The sequence below is a fragment of the Lagenorhynchus albirostris genome, chromosome 11, assembly GCF_949774975.1.
Source record: "Lagenorhynchus albirostris chromosome 11, mLagAlb1.1, whole genome shotgun sequence".
In the NCBI taxonomy this organism is placed as follows: Eukaryota; Metazoa; Chordata; class Mammalia; order Artiodactyla; family Delphinidae; genus Lagenorhynchus; species Lagenorhynchus albirostris.
Window position 1 is genome coordinate 71,338,488 of NC_083105.1, and position 21,057 is coordinate 71,359,544.

A 21,057-nucleotide genomic window follows, 5' to 3' on the forward strand; every position below is an offset into this window, starting at 1 on the left:
AGCTTTATATGACACAATAGACCAGATAGATTTAACTGATATTCATAGGATATTCCATCCAAAAACAGCAGATTACACTTTCTTCTCAAGTGCACACAGAACATTCTCCAGGATAGATCACATCTTGGGTCACAAATCAAGCCTCAGTAAATTTACAAATGTTGAAATCATATCAAGCATCTTTTCTGACAACAACGCTATGAGATTAGAAGTCAATTACAGGGAAAAAAACATAAAAGACACAAACACATGGAGGTTAAACAATACCTGACTAAATAGCCAAGAGATCACTGAAGAAATCAAAGAGGAAAATAAAAAATACCTGCAGACAAATTACAATGAACACACGATGATCCAAAACCTATGGGATGCAGCAAAAGCAGTTCTAAGAGGGAAGTTTATAGCAATACCATCCTACCTCAAGAAACAACGAACATCTCAAATAAACAATCTAGTCTTACACCTAAAGGAAGGAGAGAAAGAAGAATAAAAAAAACCCCAAATTTAGTAGAAAGAAAGAAATCATAAAGATCAGAGCAGAAATAAATGAAATAGCAACAAAGAAAACAATAGCAAAGGTCCATAAAACTAAAAGCTGGTTCTTTGAGAAGATAAACAAAATTGATAAGCCATTAGCCAGATTCATCAAGAAAAAGAGGGAGAGGACTCAAATCAATAAAATTAGAAATGAAAAAGGAGAAGTTACAACAGACACCACAGCAATACAAAGCATCCTAAGAGACTACTACAAGCAACTCTATGCCAGTAGAATAGACAACCTGGAAGAAATGGACAAATTCTTAGAAAAGTATAACCTGCCAAGGCTGAACCAGGAAGAAATAGCAAGTATGAACAGACCAATCACAAGTAATGAAATTGAAACTGTGATTTAAAATCTTCCAACAAGCAAAAGTCCAGGACCAGATGGCTTCTCAGATGTTCTTCTCAAATGGCTTCTCAAATGGCTTCTCAAATGTTAATTCTATTAAACATTTAGAGAAGAGCTAACACCTATCCTTCTCAAACTATTCCAAAACTTTGTAGAGGAAGGAACACTCCCAAACTCATTCTATGAAGCCACCATCACCCTGATACCAAAACCAGGCAAAGATACTACAAAAAAAGAAAATTACAGACCAATATCACTGATGAATATAGATGCAAAAATACTCAACAAAATACTAACAAACAGAATCCAACAGCACATTAAAAGAATCATACACCATGATCAAGTGGGATTTATCCCAGGGATGCAAGGATTGTTCAATATACGCAAATCAATCAATGTGATACACCATATTAACAAATTGAAGAAGAAAAACCTATGATCATCTCAATAGATGCAGAAAAAAGTTTTGACAAAATTCAACATGATTTATGATAAAAACTCTCCAGAGAGTGAGCATCGAGGGAACCAACCTCAACATAATAAAGGCCATATACGACAAACACATAGCAAACATCATTCTCAGTGGTGAAACACTGAAAGCATTTCCTTTAAGATCAGGAAGACCAGGATGTCCACTCTCACCACTAATATTCAACATAGTTTAGGGAGTCTTAGCCATGGCAATCAAAGAAAAAAAAGAAATAAAAGGAATACAAATTGGAAAAGAACTAAAATTGTCACTCTTTGCAGATGACATGATAGTACACATAGAGAATCCTAAAGATGCCACAAGAAAACTACTAGAGCTAATCAATGAATTTGGTAAAGTTGCAGGATACAAAATTAATGCACAGAAATCTCTTGCATTCCTTTACACTAATGATGAAAAATCTGAAAGAGAAATTAGGAAACAATCCCACTTACCATTGCAACAAAAAGAATAAAATACCTAGCAATAAACCTACCTAGGGAGAAAAATGACCTGTATGCAGAAAACTATAAGACACTGATGAAAGAAACTAAAGATGATACAAACAGATGGAGAGATATACCATGTTCTTGGATTGGAAGAATCAATATTGTGAAAATGACTATACTACCCAGAGCAATCTACAGATTCAGTGCAATCCCTATCAAATTACCAATGGCATTCTTTACAGAACTAAAACAAAAAATCTTAAAATTTGTATGGAGACACAAAAGACCCTGAATAGCCAAAGCAGTCTTGAGGGAAAAAAACAGAGCTGGAGGAATCAGACTCCCTGACTTCAGACTGTACTATAAAGCTACAGTAATCAAGACAATATGGTACTGGCACAAAAACAGAAATATAGATCAGTGGAACAGGATACTAAGCCCAGAGATAAACCCACGCATGTATGGTCAACCAATCTATGACAAAGGAGGCAAGGATATACAATGGAGAAAAGACAGTCTCTTCAATAAGTGGTGCTGGGAAAACTGGACAGCTACATGTCAAAGAATGAAATTAGAACACTCCCTAACACCATACACAAAAATAAACTCAAAATGGATTAGAGACCTAAATGTAAGACCGGACACTATAAAATTCTTAGAACAAAACATAGGAAGAACACCCTTTGACAGGAATCACAGCAAGATCTTTTTTGATCCACCTCCTAGAGTAATGGAAATAAAAACAAAAATAAACAAATGGGACCTAATGAAACTTCAAAGTTTTTGCACAGCAAAGGAAACTACAAAAAAGGCAGAAGACAACCCTCAGAATGGGAGAAAATATTTTCAAATGAATCATTGGACAAAGGATTAATCTCCAAAATATATAAACAGCTCATGCAGCTCAATATTAAAAACACAAGCAACCCAATCCAAAAATGGGCAGAAGACCTAAATAGACATTTCTCCAAAGAAGACATCCAGATGGCCAAGAGGCACATGAAAAGCCTCTCAACATCACTAATTAATAGAGAAATGCAAATCAAAACTACAGTGAGGTATCGCTTCACACCAGTTAAAATGGGCATCATCAGAAAATCTACAAACATTAAATGCTGGAGAGGGTTTGGAGAAAAGGGAACCCTCTTGCCCTGTTAGTGGGAATGTAAATTGATACAGCCACTATGGAGAACAGTATGGAGGTTCCTTAAAAAACTAAAAAATAGAATTACCATATGACCCAGCAATCCCACTACTGGGCATATACCCTGAGAAAACCATAATTCAAAAAGACACATGCACCCCAATGTTCATTGCAGCACCTTTTACAATAGCCAGGACATGGAAGCAACCTAAATGCCCATCGACAGACAAATGGATAAAGAAGATGTGGTACATGTATACAATGGATTATTACTCAGCCATGAAAAGGAACAAAACTGGGTCATTTGTAGAGACATGGATGGATCTAGAGACTGTCATACAGAGTGAATTAAGTCAGAAAGAGAAAAACAAATATCATATATTAACACTTATATGTAGAACCTGGAAAAATGGTACAGATGAACCGGATTTGCAGAGCAGAAATTGAGACACAGATGTAGAGAACAAATGTATGGACACCAATGGGGGAAAGTGTGGGGGGGTGATGGTGTAACGAGTTGGGAGATTGGGATTGACATATATACACTAATATTTATAAAACGGATAACTAATAAGAACCTGTTGTATAAAAAGTAAATAAAATAAAATTCAAAAACAAAACAAAAAAATAACACAAAGAAGAAAAGAGACTCCAATAAATCAAGCTGTTATTGAAAAACTTCAGTAACTATTCAGTGAAATCACTGAAAAACTGATAGATATTAGATCAAATTCTCTCAGAAAAGAAAACTATACAATGAGAATTATCTTCTCAGGAGGAAATCAAGTAACTTAGAAAAACAAGTTTAGAAGATTATGAAAATTAATAAAGTAAGATTTGACAGCAGTTTAGGGGAATTATAAGAACAGAAATAATGAAATAGTATTTGAATCTTCATATAAAGATTTTATGCAAAAAGCAGGGAGAAGAGAATCAAAGACATATTATGTATGTTCCTAAGCATAGGGACACAAAATACTGCTTTCTCAGATCTTTCACATCATTTGTTTTAGCAATTTAATTTCAGATTCTGTAAAAATGTCATTGTGACATTAATTTTTGTGACATCTTAATTTTAATAGCATTAAAGTGGGGGAAATATGCCATTAAGAATTGAAGAAAACATCATGCTAAAAAAACACATGTGATTCATAAATATTAATAAACATTTTTGGATAAATAAAATGAAATCTAATAAATCTGATAAAAAGCTTGGAAGCCAAGCCACAATCATACCATGTACAGAAAGAGCAGTGATCCCAGGCAGAGCTGGCCTGGATTAAAAATAATTATTGCTGCTCGGTCTCAAGATGTTTATGAAGCCAACTTCTCTGAATCTGTTTCCTCATCTATGAAATGGTAATAAAATTATCTTTCACACCAATCTTAGGAATATCTGAGGAATTATTATGAGAGGATAAGATATATATATAACAACTTTACAAATTAAAGCTTGATTTAACGAAAATGAGCATGTAGCTCTGTAGCAAGACTAAGCCCAGAGAGCCTAAGATGTGAAAGGTTAAAAGTCAGATGTCCCAGAGGGCTCCCAAAATGTTGATGGAACTTCCTTTTTGACTGGTATTTCACATTAGTATCTACTCTTTTGTGAAATATGATTTAAAGCATATACACATGTATGCAAATGCGTGCATACAGGCACTGCACGTGTGTGTGTGTTGTGTGTGTGTGTGTATATATATATATATATATATATATATATATATATATATATATATATGATGTTTTTTAGTTAGGGCTTTCATCCCTAATGCACTGGAAAAGCAAAGAGCATAAGAAGGAAAGAGAAAAGTGAAAAGAATACATGCAAATTAAAGACCGAGTCATCTCTATTTCTAAGCCTTGTTTTTGCATAAGTATTCATTGATACTCCAGGTACATAGGAGCTCTGTCAGTACCTTTCACTAAGAGCTTGATCTGAAGAGCTCCCGTTTCCACCAGTAGTAGAAGTCTGTTTTTTTATTGAAGTATAGTTGATTTTCAATATTATATTATTTTCAGGTGTTACAGCATAGTGATTCAGTATTTTTACAGATTGCACTCCATTGAAAGTTATTACAAAATAATGGCTATGATTCCCTGTGCTTATATACATACATCCTTCTTGCTTATCTATTTTATACATAATAGTTTGTATCTCTTAATCCCATACCCGTATCGTGCTCCTCCCGCCTTCACTCTCCCCACTAGTAAAAACTACTTTGATTTTTATACCTGTGAGTATGTTTTGCTATATACATTCATTCGGTTTAGTTTTTAGATTCCACATATGAGTGATATCATACAGTATTTATCTTTCTCTGACTTATTTCACTAAGCATAATATTCTCTAGGTTCATCCACATTGCTGCAAATGGCAGAATTTCATTCTTTTTTAAGGCTGAGTAATATTCCATTGTGTGTGTGTGTGTGTGTGTGTGTGTATGTGTGTGTGTGTGTGTGTGTGTGTGTGTATATATATATCACATCTTTATCCATACATCTGTTGATGGACACTTGGGTTGCTTCCGTATCTTGGCTGTTGTAAATAGTGCTGCTATGAACATTGGGGTGCACTATCATTTCAAATTAGTGTTTTTTGTTTTTTCTAGATATATACACAGGAGTGGAATTGCTGGACAACATAGTAGTTCTGTTTTTATTTTTTTGAGGAGCAGTCTATGCAAAGCCTTTGGAAATGACTTTGTAGAAAATCAAAATTTCACTGTATGATATATACAATCCCAAACAGAATCCCAATTGGAATATTTCCCTTTTATGTCCTACAGTCTGAAAGTGATCTAGATGAATGATGTCTAGATGACTGGTCTAGATGTCCTTGTTGAAGGCAACTGAATGGACATAACCATTAACACTGAGTTCAATTTATCATCCTTATGCCAAAAAGGGGGGTATTTTAAAGCTAAAAATGAAAAATAATAAAATAAGAGACTGGATAATTTGTAATTGGTTTCAGTTTAGTGCAATAATAATGCAAAGATGAATAAATAGCTTCATACACAACTCCCATTAACAAATACTTTACTCCCATAAAAAATACTTTCAAGTCAATTGGTGTATATCTGAACCAAGTATAATCTCATAGACAGCTGAAGAATACAAAAACTATCTATCTTATTTATCTAGACAAGCAACTTACTCCAGCCAAGCTCATATTTTGATATCATCACTTTGGATAACTTTGATTATGTCAGCTGAAATAGGAACAATAATAGATTCAGACTGTGTGTCTGCATTTGTGAAAGCTTTTTCTAAAATACAAAGCATAATCAAGGAATAGATTGGAAGCTTTAACAATTCCATTCTGTTTTATGACACATAAAGAAGCAGAGCTTTTAGTTACTATTCACTCCTTTTACCACACTCCTAGGGAGCCCTGCAGGACTTTGGATTGCAGCTAATGCAACATTTGAAAAGTACTGAATCAATTCAGACTCTTATCTGAAAAATCAAGAGAAAAGATAATCCTGGCCAAGTTCTCAAAAACTTTAAGCTGACAGTCTTTTAAAAATATGAAATGAACAATTAGATTTGTTGTGAGTTGATTTCATAATGAACAGTATAATATCCATAGTAAGGAATATCCATAGTAAGAATGTTAAGAAAAAATGTGCAAATTGTGAGGTGCCTTTGTATAAAACACAATTTAATTTAAATAGAAATCAACAAGCAGCACTTATAATGCTAAAGTTGTAAGCATCAACAAATAGACAACTTTAATATCCTCTAAAGAGTTGATTCGTTGATTGATTGATTCTTTACTAATTCATTTATATATTTCCCACTAAGATAGTACTCTATGACTCACAGCAGAAAAAATAGAGAGGCTCTTCCTAATTTGAGTTTGTTTTGCTTTGGTTATACCTGACATGGCTGAGAAATTGTTTGAAAATCTTTATTTTAATAATACAAATCACTATTAGTTATTAATAATTATTACAAAAATATTTACAAAGGTGTTATCTCTGTTTCCCCTTGTAAATCCCAACTAAGTGCTCTTATTAGTATTTGTGAGGATAAGGAGGACAAGAGGATAGATGGATAGAGTGGATTGGAGCATAACTGTGAGTCAATTTTGCAGGAAATTGTTCAAAAATTGACTATGATTTCCAACCTACAATACACTTGTTTTGGGGGTCAATTATTAATATAAATTTTGCATTTGTTCATTTTTTACTTTCCCTGAATGAGACTATATGTATATATATATATATATATATATATATATATATACACACACATATATATAATGTTATATAAACATATAAATATATGTAATGATGATATTAAATTAACCTTCTTTACCAAGAGTATAAGTTTTATTGCTGCTATTAATGTTAAAATTACTTTTTTGGTTTTTATACCTTTTCTTTTAGAGGTGTAAAAATTATTAACAATTCCATGAAATTTTTATGTGTACTCCACAAGCAGTCTGAAAATTGGTGAGGCCAATATTACTAACTCCCATTTTAAGATTAGTAACCTGAAGCTTAGAGGGGTTAAGTAATTTGTCTGAAATTTCAAAGGAAATACATTCAGGTTTTCTGGTTCTTAATCAGTCCAGTAGTTTGATGATACTACCACATTCGTATTTATTGATACTTTTAAGCACACAGAGATGTTTTCTTTTGATACTTCATTATCTATGCTTAGTTATATGGATCTATCACAGATATTATCATATTATAGTCTTATATTACATTTGATTATTTTTGTCTGAGAGGTCAATTCATAGAGAAAGAAGTGATTTTTCTCCTTTATAACCAGTCCCTACTGCCTTTTTTTCTTTTTCAGATGCTCTAGATTCTGTCTGTACTACAAAGCCATGATATATAATTCAGTACTGTACAACTTAAGTAGGAGTTTCATCTTTGAGAAGCCCTAAAGACTACACTGGCTGCCAGACATATGAAACACATCCAGCAAAAGCCCTGAAATAAAGTTATAATTAATCAGAAAAGCATCTTTGAAATATTCTTTCTTTATTTTATTACATTTTATCTCTTTTAAAGAGAACTATATGTGGTCAGATTAGTTGTTCATAAATTCCAAAATTGGAATTTATAAATTCCAAAATTCCATAAATTCCATATTGTTCATAAATTCCAAAATAGCACTTTAATCTCTTGACTCAGTCAAAACCAGTGAGGTCTAGATGCTAACTCTCATAAATTGTTCACATATTTATTTGTTCATTATATATTCACTAATGCTTCCAAAAGGAATCTGTTACAGCTTACATAGTCAACGAAGCTTTTAACACAGTGATAGAAGAATGAGATCCCAGTATGAAGGAAATCATGTAACCTAGCTTAGGGCACATTACTTATTAATTGAAAGGAATATTTAGCTAAAATCTGCCTAGCTGACAATGCAAAAAAGAAAAAATTCCTAACATTGAACACTAAGAAAAATTTTGATGTTATAGAAATGTCATTGGGAAAAAAAAATAATTTAAAAGAAAAAATCAGATGCATTCTTCATATACATATTCTTATCTTAATTCTGGTGTCAAATTGCAGCTCTGAGAGTTCATTCTATGTAGGCATAAAGCTTTCTTCTCCTATGACAATATATGTGTAGAGTTTAGAAGTTTAGAAGCTCTGGAGGAACAACTCACTCCTTCAAGCTTTAACTCTACTGCTCCCTATTTAGGAATGTGTCTGTGGCATAAATAGTAAGATATAATTCTAGTTGTTAGTCACATTATTAACTCACTATTTTTCAAGCTTTTCCTAAGATCTTTGCAAACAATAAAATTCAAATAATTTTTAGTTCACATTTTTAGTTAGCATAAGTAGGTCACACAATGCTTGAAAGTGACACAGATTGAAAGAAGGAGCAACCACTAGTAACTTCAATTTTCATTCCAAAATATGCAAGTAGAAAACAAAAAAGAAAACTTCGGCTGATTTGAATTAATTTGTTAGAAATATTGAAAATGAAAAACTGCTCTATGGGATGATGATGCATAGGAAGAAAGGAAGTGAATACTTAAGTCTTTAAGGAAACTTAATGGAAGCATTTGAGTTGTTAACACTTTCACCCCCAATTTTTGCCAACTTTTTTTTTCCAACTACTGGTAGATTTGCTCTCTTCTTTTAATATCAATTATCAAATCTCAATATGTTTTTCTAACTTCCACTACAGTGCATTGCTAAAGTAATCTCTTCTATCATCAATAAACTGGATCTTTTCCATTGATTTGTCTGCTGAATTCATTTTATTTAGATCAGGCTCTAAAATTAACACATGATTCAGGTTCCCTAATTAACTCAATCTGTGTACAATTATTTTTACTGCCTATGTGGAATATTTGATTTCCATTCTACTCAAATGCATTTTGATATGTTTCTTTACAGCTCAAACTTAATTGCTCTATTCTTACCAAAATAATAAATAAATAGGAGACTATATTTCTTTGTAATTTGTCTTATATTCAGTTATGTATTGCATAAATAAAGACTTAATACTAAATTATTTTTAAATAACTAATCACTTGTATTTGACACATATATGACAAAAATATCATTTCTTATACAAAATTAAAATATTGGGTTTTATTAACACATTTTAAATACCTATTGTTACTCCAGTGATAACATTTTAATAAATATGCAAAACACTTATCACAATGCCTAGCACAGAGTGAAAAATGAATAAATGTTGGTGTACCAATTTCCCTCTTTAAATTATGCTTTATTCTGTCAACAAAACACAATAAACAGTAATTCTACTGTGAAACAGGTAGTAACAATTACAGGCAATTAACAAATATGTGTTCTTCATTCTCCCTGTTTTAGCAGTTGCTAGGCACTATGATCATCGTTTTTCTGCATTTAGTATCTATTGCATATCTACACTTTGCTGGGCCAATTTAATCCTAATCAATCTTCCATATGAGCAATAGAAATTCATACGACCCCCATTTCAGCTTTAACACATTTACTCCTATTTCTTCCTAAGTTATAAGCTACTGAAAATTCTGTTTTTAAGTCATATAACCAAAGCATTTATTTTCAGCACATTGATTGACACATGACTAGCTCTTTTAAAGAAGAATTAAGTTTATATTGATACTGAGCATGTCTCAAGGGGTGCCCATTTCCTAATCAATGTTCATGAATGAGCATTATAGTTCTGTGGTTAAGATCTAAGAATTATATGTGTTCTGAATCACAGAGAAATAATTTTCTTTCATTTAAAATTTCTTTTCTTAAGAATGATTCTTGAGATAGATAATTTAGAGAAGCAAAAGCAATTCATTAAAAACATTTTTCAGATGAACTTGGAGACTGTCATACAGAATGAAGTGAGTCATAAAGAGGAAAACAAATATCGTATGTTAATGCATATATGTGGAATCTAGAAAAATGGTACAGATGAACCAGTCTGCAAGGCAGAAATAGAGACACAGATGTAGAGAACAAACATATGGACACCAAGGTGGCAAAGCAGTGGGGGGTGGGGGGATGAATTGGGAGATTGGGATTGACATGTATACACTAATATGTATAAAAGAGATAACTAATAGAACCTGCTGTATAAAAATAAAATAAAATTCAAAATTTCAAAAATTCAAAAAAAAATAATAAATTCAAAAAAATTAAAAAAACAAAAAAAATTTCATTAAGCTAAGAAATTAATTACATGAAGAACATTACATCTGAACAAGAATTCTACAGTTAAGGGAAAATATTACTGCAATTTTTATGTTATTATTGACTTCTTAACCATGTACACTTTGAAACTTGTTTTTCTATATGTAGGTATGTCTAAATAGAAGGTCTTAAATTGTAACTCTCAATCATTAGAAACTCAGTTTCCACATGCAAAAATTAAGGATTAGTCACAATTTCATTTGACACATTCCAACTCTAAAATTTCATTTTATCCTTGATGAGGGACTAGACAGACAAATTCTAAATAATCTTCATCTTGGATTAACAAAAATATTTTCTTCATTACTGCATGAAGCATCTATTTAAGTTCAATTTGACTAAAAGGAGGGCTTCACCTAAAGGCATTAACATTTGCATAGGTGAGGGCTATATCCTACTGCAATAAAATACAGAGAGAGAAAATTATTAGATTAGATTTTTTTTGCATTTAATAACTTCAAAATAATCACTGTGCCAAAGAATTTTCTTTTTGCTACAAAAAATGATTAAAGTATATCATTTATTAAAAAATCAACAGTATTTGGTATTCATCCTCTGCTGTAAAGGTCTTATCCAAATATATCTATGTAAACAATTGGCCATGTTTTCTCTCTTCTAGCTGAGTATTCTGGGACAAATAGCCACTTCTCTCAGTATCTTTATTATTATTTGTGCTTAGTTCTACTCCCCTCAAGAATTTTCTATGTATTTAACATCTTGAGTAAGTTCCAAAGAACCAATGTACAATTTCGAGTCATCTTTAATAAATGATACAAATCCAGACTCAACAAGACACATTCTTTATGGCTTGGATCTCTACTTATCTTTCAGGTCACTTACATCTAAATATATTGTTTTATATAATTTGTCATTTAGCTGTGAATAGGTCACAACATGGAATACACACACTGATATTTTAAATACTTTCTTAACATTCCTACTGCCTCAGTGTAGTCCATTTCACTATTACTATTATGAATTAATTATGTGAATGAAGAAGACCTTATTATCAATATATTAGTGACAAATATTTACCAGCTGTTTACAATATTTCAGGCAATGCGCTAATTGCTGGAAATATGGACATAAACAGAACAATTGTTCCCATGGTGTCTGAAAATATGTTGAACATCATTAAAAATAATTTAAAACAGTTTTTATTAATTTCATCTCTGCTATTGACATAACTTCTGCATAAGCCATAATTTATCTTTAATTAAAATAGCCACAGCACTTTTGCTGGACATAATATTTGTTCAAGTTTTAAAGCACCAAATATTTTTGCATTAATATTCTAATCAATAATGTAAAAAAAAACCACTTTGTTCATTCCAATCACCTGAACTTGCCAATTTCAACATAGTCTTTGTAAAAACTATCACAAAATACACTCAGCTAGTGGTGGAGGTGGGAGAGAAGGGGCTACAAGATAGAAAGATATCTAAATCTTGGTAGCCAGACATGTTCCCGAAGGCATATATCAAAGTTGATCTTCACTGAGATTGAAAACCACACTCACAGAGAAGTTGACACTTTTGATAGGACAATCAGATATCCAGGTACAGGTATACTTTAGGTCCAGCTACATCACAACCCATCCTTCCCAACATTTGCTTGTACAGCTTTGAGTCACATGACACCATATCCTTCCAATAAATCTCCCCTTTTGCTTAAGCTAGTTCGAGACAGATTTTTGCCATTATTTTATAATAACTTTAAATGGAGTATAATCTATAAAAATATCACTATGTAGTACACCTGAAACTCATGTAATATTGTAAATCAACTATACTTCAATAAAAAAAAAGAGAAAAATATCTTCTACCACAGGATTCACCTTGCATTTGATATGTATAATTAACATAATGAATATTCTCCCCAAAGTCTATTCATTTGATAGTGTGACTTAAACAGTAGTGTCTTATAATTAATAAAATGTGATAACATTAATTCATGTGAACATTCATCCAACACAGATTTATTGAACATCTACTATGTTCATGACACTGTGCTAGACACTGGGAATGCAGGCACCCTTTCTATTCTTCAATCAAATACAGAAAACTCCCCTAGTTAATATCATTTTTTCTACTGAAGATGTTAAGAAGAAGAAAAGGGTTCTAAAAGCATTTCCCCCAACAAAAGAATTTTAAAATTACTCATAATTAATTCATATTTTAGAGGAACTAATAATGAACTAATTAATATAAATTTATTAAAAACATTATTCATCAGACTACTCTGCAATAAGCTGGGTACATATATATTGGACATCTTGTAAAATTTATGTATTCTTCAAGTGTCATTTTGTTCCTTATCCACTAGTCAGATTTTCCATACTTGAGCAAAATGACCATTTTGACCTTAGATTATGCTTATGGATAGTTTCTTTTTCAAATTAAACTTGACTTTCTTCTAGTAAATAATAATAAAAATTAATTTTCAATTTTGCACTGCCTCCATTACGCCCATTTTAGTTACAATGAAAGGAAGATGAACAAACTTATGAACATAGGGGTTCAAAATGTCATTGATTATATGCATGCATTGACATTTGAAGTTTCCTGCAGAGTGCCAAGAAAATTTAGTAAAATTATGGGGATATAGAAAAGAAACTTTAATCTCCTAATCCTGAACCTAGAGTTTTAGTAACAGTATAACCTCTATCTTTCAGTTTTCCCATCTTTAAAGTGAGGATCTCATATTCTCCTAGAGAGGATTAAATGAGATTATTCATTTAAGCATGATCTCAGCAAAACCTTTTTTCCTTTCAAGTTGTATTTTAACTACCTATCTCTTTTTAGTGTGAACCTCTGAAATTTACAGTCAACACCATTTATTTCATAACTGCACTGACTAAATCATTATACCGATATTTCTAAACTATTTTAAGTATCATTTTACTACCTCATTCAGGAAGTTATTTTTGATGTCCTCCCTTAATTTTAGCTAGAGCTCAATTTATATGCACTTACTGTACCTGCTTCTACCTTTACAAGTGTTAGCTTTGTCCAGTGAGCTTTCAGTTATTTTCTCTCCTTCTTTTAACAGACTATTCTATCCATGGAAACAAGGAATATAATTCCCTTTGCATAGCCAATGCACATAAAAGGAGCTTAATAAACATTTGCTGAATTAATAAATTAATGTGTTCCCTGACCTCAACAGATTCACAATCATGTAGGGTAATATACATATCTATTACATATGAATATAATAACATTCCATCAATTAGATTGTACCATAGTATCTGGTATATATAAATCTATTTATTCCATCCGAATATAAACTCTTTGATGGAAAGGTTCATGTTGTACTCATTTTTGTATCCCCAAAGTCTGGTATAGTAGCTAGCATATGTGCAAGATTTGCCAAATATGGTTCTTCAATTCAAGAGAGTTGTGTGTGTATACACACACACACACATCTACACACACACATAAAGTGGGCACTTGGAACTTGGGAAGATACTGTTACTAGCTTTGTGCTCAAAAGTTTAATTCAAGGGATTGAAGTTGCAACTAAATGCATCACTCCAAAAGAACAGTCATACAGTCTAGACAACTGTTGATAAATGATCCTTGCTCTGTGTGGGGGATTAATTGGAATGCAGATATTTTAGAAATAATTATGCTGGCAATAAACATAAGAGTTTTAGACACAGTGGCATAAGGACTTTGGCTAGTAAAATAGATAGCAAGAAATATCTGAGAAATAGAGTTGATGTATCAGAAAAATAAGTTTAGAGGTTAGATTGGAGAACAAAAGGAAAGAGTGGAGTTAATTCTAAATTTATAAACGTAGCAAATGGCAGTGTCTCTTGCACTTAGAACCCATGTATCTATCTGAAGATCAATCAAGATAGACATAATGCCAAGATTCTCATACAAATGTTCCTGTATACGGCACTTTTATATTTGTCTATAATGACAAATAAAATTTTAAAGTACTTAACTATGTTATATAATTTTACCAAGTGTTTGTAAGCATGGATAATTGTCCATGAATGTAGTGATTTAAGGATAGATAAGTCCGAAGACAAAAATGAGACAAAATGACTTGTAATCATCTTCTTAATGTTCACTGAGACAGAGCTACTATCACTTTTAACAGGCAAGTACAACATAAGAAATTTTTCTAAAGATAATATTATGTTCAGATTTTCCACAGTCTGATAAATCCTCTTTTGGTAAGGATTAAAGTTCTTATTCTCTACAGGTATTACCTCTCAGTATTATTTTCCAGCCAAATCCTCCAAGCCAGGGCCAGAACTCAAATTATAGGAAACACAAAACTAGTAAATAATAAATAAATTTTATGTTCATGATAATTTCACAGAATACATTTCCTCAGTAGTAAACATCTCAGAATTTTCTACTAAAACTGTTCCTCTGTAGAAGATCAGTGTTCATCATGGTTTCAAAGCACTTTAAAAATTATAATAAAAGTCATTTCCTACGTTCAAGTAAAGGGAAAAATTGCAGTTTTCCATTATTCTTACCTATTTATTCTGGAACTTGGGTGCCCTCATACTGACCTATTTAGTTTATCACTAGTCCGCCTAATTCACCTCTTGGCTTCCTGCTCACCCAGTTCTTCAACAGATTTCTTCTGTTTGTCACCCAGCTTCTCGTGTTGCCAACTTTATATCATCTTCCATCTGTTTAAATTCCTATGTTCTTTCTGGCACAGCTCCGCCTCCAGATTCTCTCCCAGCCACCTACCTTGCTGCCCTTCCATCTGCTAGCATGACTAGTGTCTTTTCTAACCTGTTCCCAATCTAAATTGTCTCCAATTATCTACTTGAATTTCTTTATCAAAAGTTTATCTCTTAAAGGATTATTGTGATTGCAATAGTTACTTATAATCACACAATCTTGGAGTAGATAGGGAAGTTAAAAGCCAAAATGCTCAAACATGCATTTAATGTTTTAATTCTTCTATGCTTTAAAGTCATTTACTTTTCTCAGCTTCTTTTAATCATAATGTTTTGAAGGAATAGCATGCACTACTGAAAGATATCACTAATGTCTTTTCATATACATTTCTTCTGCACACTACTTCTGTGTGGCTCAACTCTTCTTAGTCCTGTGGTTAAGTGCATTTGCCATTGTTCCAAAGTTCTGCATTCACTGATTACCAAAAACCTTTCCTTGAACACCACATTCTCAAGACAGTTCAATTCAAATTTTTAGGCTTAATGTAGCAGAAATATTTTTTATTTAAGATGTGTGTTATAGTTGCCTACTGGATGCCAAAGAGGCTATATAAACAACATTAGCATTTGATTATTACAGTTTCAGAATTTGATATTTAAGGAGCATAAGGTGGCATTTTCCCTGGGCATTGATTTAGTTGCTTGATGAGGTAGATGCTTATTTTCATGTAGCAGAGGAAACATACTACAAGTTAAAGTGGACTCAGGAAAATATTTAAAACTTTAGACCTACGTACCTTGTAATGAGACTAAAAACTAATTGTCCACTCACATTTCTGGAGTAATACCCTTCCTCTATCAACCACAACTTAGAAAAGAATTAAGCTTGTGTTTACAGGAGGTTCAGTTAGAAATTACTCTTATATTCAAAATAATAATGTAATGGAGCAGGACACTTATGGGGCCTTCCCAGGACAGGCCTTCCCCCCATATCCTCTGCTTTAGCTCCTCTCTGGAGTATGTAGATTACAGTATCGGATGCACATTTCCTGAATTGTGTTACAGATGTGAAAAACCCCTACCAAATGGAAAATATTAACTGTTTGAAGACCATAAGCACATAGCCCCCAAGCCTACTGGAGCCTGAGGATTGATAATGTTAACCCCTGTGACACAGCCGTTACCTCATTCATCAGCCAAACAAAAGAACTGTGCACAAGCTGATCACACACTCTGCAATCCCCTTCCCTCACCTGGCTTTTAAAAATGCTTTGCTAAAACCCTTTGGGGAGTTCAAGGTTTCTGGGGACATGAGCCATCCGTCTCCTGATATGGCCCTGCAATTAACCTTTCACTGCTCCAAACTCCGACGTTTAGGTTTGTTTGGCCTCACTGTGCTTCAGGTATATGAACTTGTGCTAACAATATAGCATTTTAATAAAAAGATAATGATTTCAGAAAGACTTGACTGATTTATTTTAAATACTAGGAATGTAATACTTCTACTGATGTTAATTAACATTAAAAAAGATGTTGATAAGTTTTTCATGTTTATTTTAATATGTTTTATTGTTATCTAGGTATGGTAAGGCCAATAGATCTGGTGATGACTGTCATTGAAAAATATAGCTTGTTATATTCACAGATCCTGAGAAGGCGGGACATGCCTGGGGACACACAAGGAATCATGGGGGTGCAGGTTTGGCCAAGAGGCAGAGGGAAAAGGGTAACTGTGGGCAAGAGCCTTTATTATGGTTTTCTCAGGAAGGAGGCAAGATAAAAGTGGATTTAGGATTGGCCAGTTTGAATTATTTTAGGTAGCTCTGGGGCATTGGGGCTGTACCTAGTTGTCTTGATGTGAGAATTCTAATAAGAAGGTTGAAGGCAGGGCTTTGGATTGGTTGGTTTGCATTTGAAAAGGGAACTTGAGGGCCAGTGGCTTACTAACTCCCGTGATTAGCTCACCCTGGGAGGTGCAGTCCCTCCAGGGTTAGCAAGGCAACGCATTAGAATACAGAAAAAAATATATAGTTAATACAATATTCAATTCAGGATTAACAATCATTAAAAAGAAATGTTGAGAATTCATCTGATTCAGAGATTAGAAATATCTTTAGCATTAAATGACTCCAGTGTGATTAAATAATGTCTGTGAGTACCCAATAACTATAAGACCCACGTCTAAGCAAGTTATTCTGTTGGTTAAGTTCTTAACAACCTGCTCCCACCTTGTTTATTCTCACCTACACCTATACAATTCCTCTATTTAAGTCCTGACACCAGAATATATAATATTGATTTTTGTTTCCACCCCTGTATGCACATTCTTCTCCTGGACTCCACTTAACATTTCTGAGCTTGGTTCCCCCTTTCTCCTGTGACACTAAAACTTTTAACCAAGTATTTTGCCTGATGCTATGCTCTAATTTTTTTCCTACATTTGAACTATTTGTTCTATTGAAAGCATAGCCCTTCATCTTTTTTTTGCATCTACAGTGAGTACCTAGAAAAAGCACACAAGAAGACCTTAATAAATGCTTCTTCATTACACTGAGTTGTCTTGTAAGATTAAAGTGATTAGGAAATAATAAATAATTGGGTAAAATATATATTTATAATCAGAGGGAATAAATTGGTGAAACATGCACGAAGCTATATTAAAATGACACACTCTTGGGCTTCCCTGGTGGCGCAGTGGTTGAGAGTTCGCCTGCCGATGCAGGGGACACGGGTTCGTGCCCCGGTCCGGGAAGATCCCACGTGCCGTGGAGCGGCTGGGCCCGTGAGCCATGGCCGCTGAGCCTGCGCATCCGGAGCCTGTGCTCCGCAACGGGAGACGCCACAACAGTGAGAGGCCCGCGTACAGAAAAAAAAAAAAAAAAAAAGACACACTCATCAGTGTCAACTCCTAAGAGCATATATAAAAGGAAAATGTTTCATAAACTATAATTTCTTAGGGAAAATATTTTAAGGAGGAACTAATTTTATCGTTTTCTCCAATGTAAGAGAAAAGAATATAAAATCTCTTGGTATCACTCTTTGTTATAAATTCATACTTGAAAAAAGTTTTCTGTGTATTTTACAAAGCTTGTAGCACATCAGGACTATTTACTAAAGAACCCTATAGGGGATTACCTTGTCTTATAAATGTAAACTCAGATTTAATCAATTCGTATGTGTGTTTTAGGTTTGGAAAATGGCCATATCATCTCTCATCTTTTACTCTTCTAATCTTCCATAAATGATTCATAACTTTTCTATAATCTTATTTAATGCTGAATATAGTATAGATAGAAATACAGTTTTCTTCTTAGATTTATTATAATGTAGGTGAAAACATCCCTTATTAATATATATATTTATTCTCTATAAGAAAGTTGCTTGTTTACCAGTTTAAAATATTCTTCTCAACTGATTTATCACTCTAAGTCACCTTTAAAATTCATTTTTAAGCTAAATTACAAAACCTTATATTAGTGAATCATAATATTTCAGAATTCTTATAAATTGATTTTAGAGGCATAAATAATATATATCAACTATGGATTAAATTCACTTTCAAAAATTTTACATTTGATATTTCACTACTATATAGGTTTCTAATTCCATTTTCCTTCTTTCCATTTTATTATACCATTTGTATATCTTTAGTTTCCTTTCCAACTGAATTTATACTATTATACTTTGCCATAATAATCATTATCTAAACTCATTTTGGTGTCTCAACTCATATATTGTGGTTGATTTTCAAATATTCTCATTAATCTCTTGTTATTTTCTCCCAATTGATAACCTATAAAAATTATTTGCAACTAATGTGGGAATTGGGAACTGAGCACATCTCTTTCCAGATTCCCCTCAGACGACCTGGGAAATATTCTTTATCAAAACCATTAGATATTTTCAGTGAGACTGATTAATGGCCTGGGTTGAGACTAGAACAATGACAAAGAGGCTTAGGTAAGTACAAGTGCAATGTTACATAGAACCCTTTGTCTATACAATCTCCCCAAGTTGGTCCATTAATTTCATTGCTATGATCTTGTCACCCATCATGGGGGCTTTTCTTCTACTGTCACCTCAGCCAGCTCCAACAAGTAGCACTGCCATTATACTCATTATTCAGAATTTAGTATGTCATTAGGTAATAAATACCTTTAAGTTTCTGTTCCCTCCATTCTTTCTCATTTTCTTTTAGATTCCATTTTAGTAGCTGTTAAGGGGCCACCTCATTCAGGAGGCATTTAAGCAGAACTGAACGCCATGACTCAGCAACGGGAGACCTCTAAGACATATAGGCAGTTACCTATCCTCCCTTTCTTCCCCTCCCTAAGTAAAAACTCACACGTGAGTGTCCTCATAAAACACATTCTACAGTGCTGGGAGCGCAGTGCCACACCACCACCAGACAGTTGACAGGAAAGCCAAGTAACAGAGTAACACTGTAGCAGAACTGAAATGTACTGTGAAATGCTTGAAGGGTATTTTTCCTGTGGTCTTACTATCATTACTCTATTTCCCTTTTTAATTTTTATTTTTTAATAATAATCCTTATTTTACAAAAAATACTGGCCTTATCTATTACTGGTTCTTGGTAGATTATTCAGCAAACAAATTTTTAAAAACAGCATCAATTAACATACTTGAGAAGTAGGCAATGTTATATTATCTAATTTATATGATATACCTGTTATATTGCATATATAATGTTTCATAAATTATATATTATAGTGCATATATGTATGTATGCATATATGTACATCTATGCATATGTGTATACATATATATACTAATAGTATAAATGTACTGTTGAAAAGCATCCTTAAAAATTTTTACTATATCTAGAGTTTCTTGCTGAATGTTTATTAAATGCTATTTTCCTACCCTAAAGAAAGGTTTAGGAATTTATATCATACTGCATGTTATCTGCATATTTATTAATTATTTGTCATGATATTTAAGCAAGCAGCTTTAATTCACAAAGACTGGCAAATATAGTAGTAGATAGAACTATGTTTTTCAGTTTTGCAGAGTTTTTGTAAATTTTATTTGGCTTTTATACAGTGGGTTCTGCAATTGTATAAGCTTAATTTTTAAAAGACCAAGAAGGAAAGAAAACTTTTTTGGTGGATGGGGGCATAAATTTCAAAATATTACATCTATGCATTCTTTTTGGAGTAAGGCATTCTGGACAAGAGGGAAAAAAACCCAAAACACTACAGGTAGAAGTCAAACTGTTTTGTTTCTGACAACAAGGTCTTCCTTCAAGGACAAGCTAGTCCAAATTACTTTAATTCCATCTGTTCCATTTGTATGCAACACAGTATTTGAGTTTGAGTACCTCAGTGCTTTCCTCTGCTTCTGGTGAAAGGATTGAGCATTTTTGGTGTTTACCAACATTTTTTACCATAATTTGAAATTATTGACATTAAGGAAATAATAGGAGCCAAAGGAATACCACAGCCCTGCTAAAACTTCTCCACAGGAGGTAATTTTTTATTGATTCAGCTCATACTTTCAGTGCTGCCCCTCCCCAGTTTGCAGGTTTCTGTCTATCTGAGACACACATCTGAGCTCTGGTACATTCTTGAAAAGCTTTTGCGTGCAAGATAAAATACCCTACGGCAACTTGTCAAAAATATAAAATAAAATCAGCTTTCAATTAACATAAAAATTGAGAACCCTGACACCGCATAGCAATAATGAGGTGTGAGTCAATCCTACTAACACTGCATCACCCTTTCCTAACTCAGCACATTCTCCCTTG

General features: G+C 33.0%; 1 protein-coding gene across 1 annotated transcript in view; it reads right to left on the bottom strand.

Moving 5' to 3' along the window:
* The window catches only part of CNTN1 (contactin 1), a 229,815-nt gene that overhangs the window by 208,708 nt on the left and 50 nt on the right, over positions 1-21,057 (bottom strand). The window lies entirely within an intron of this gene.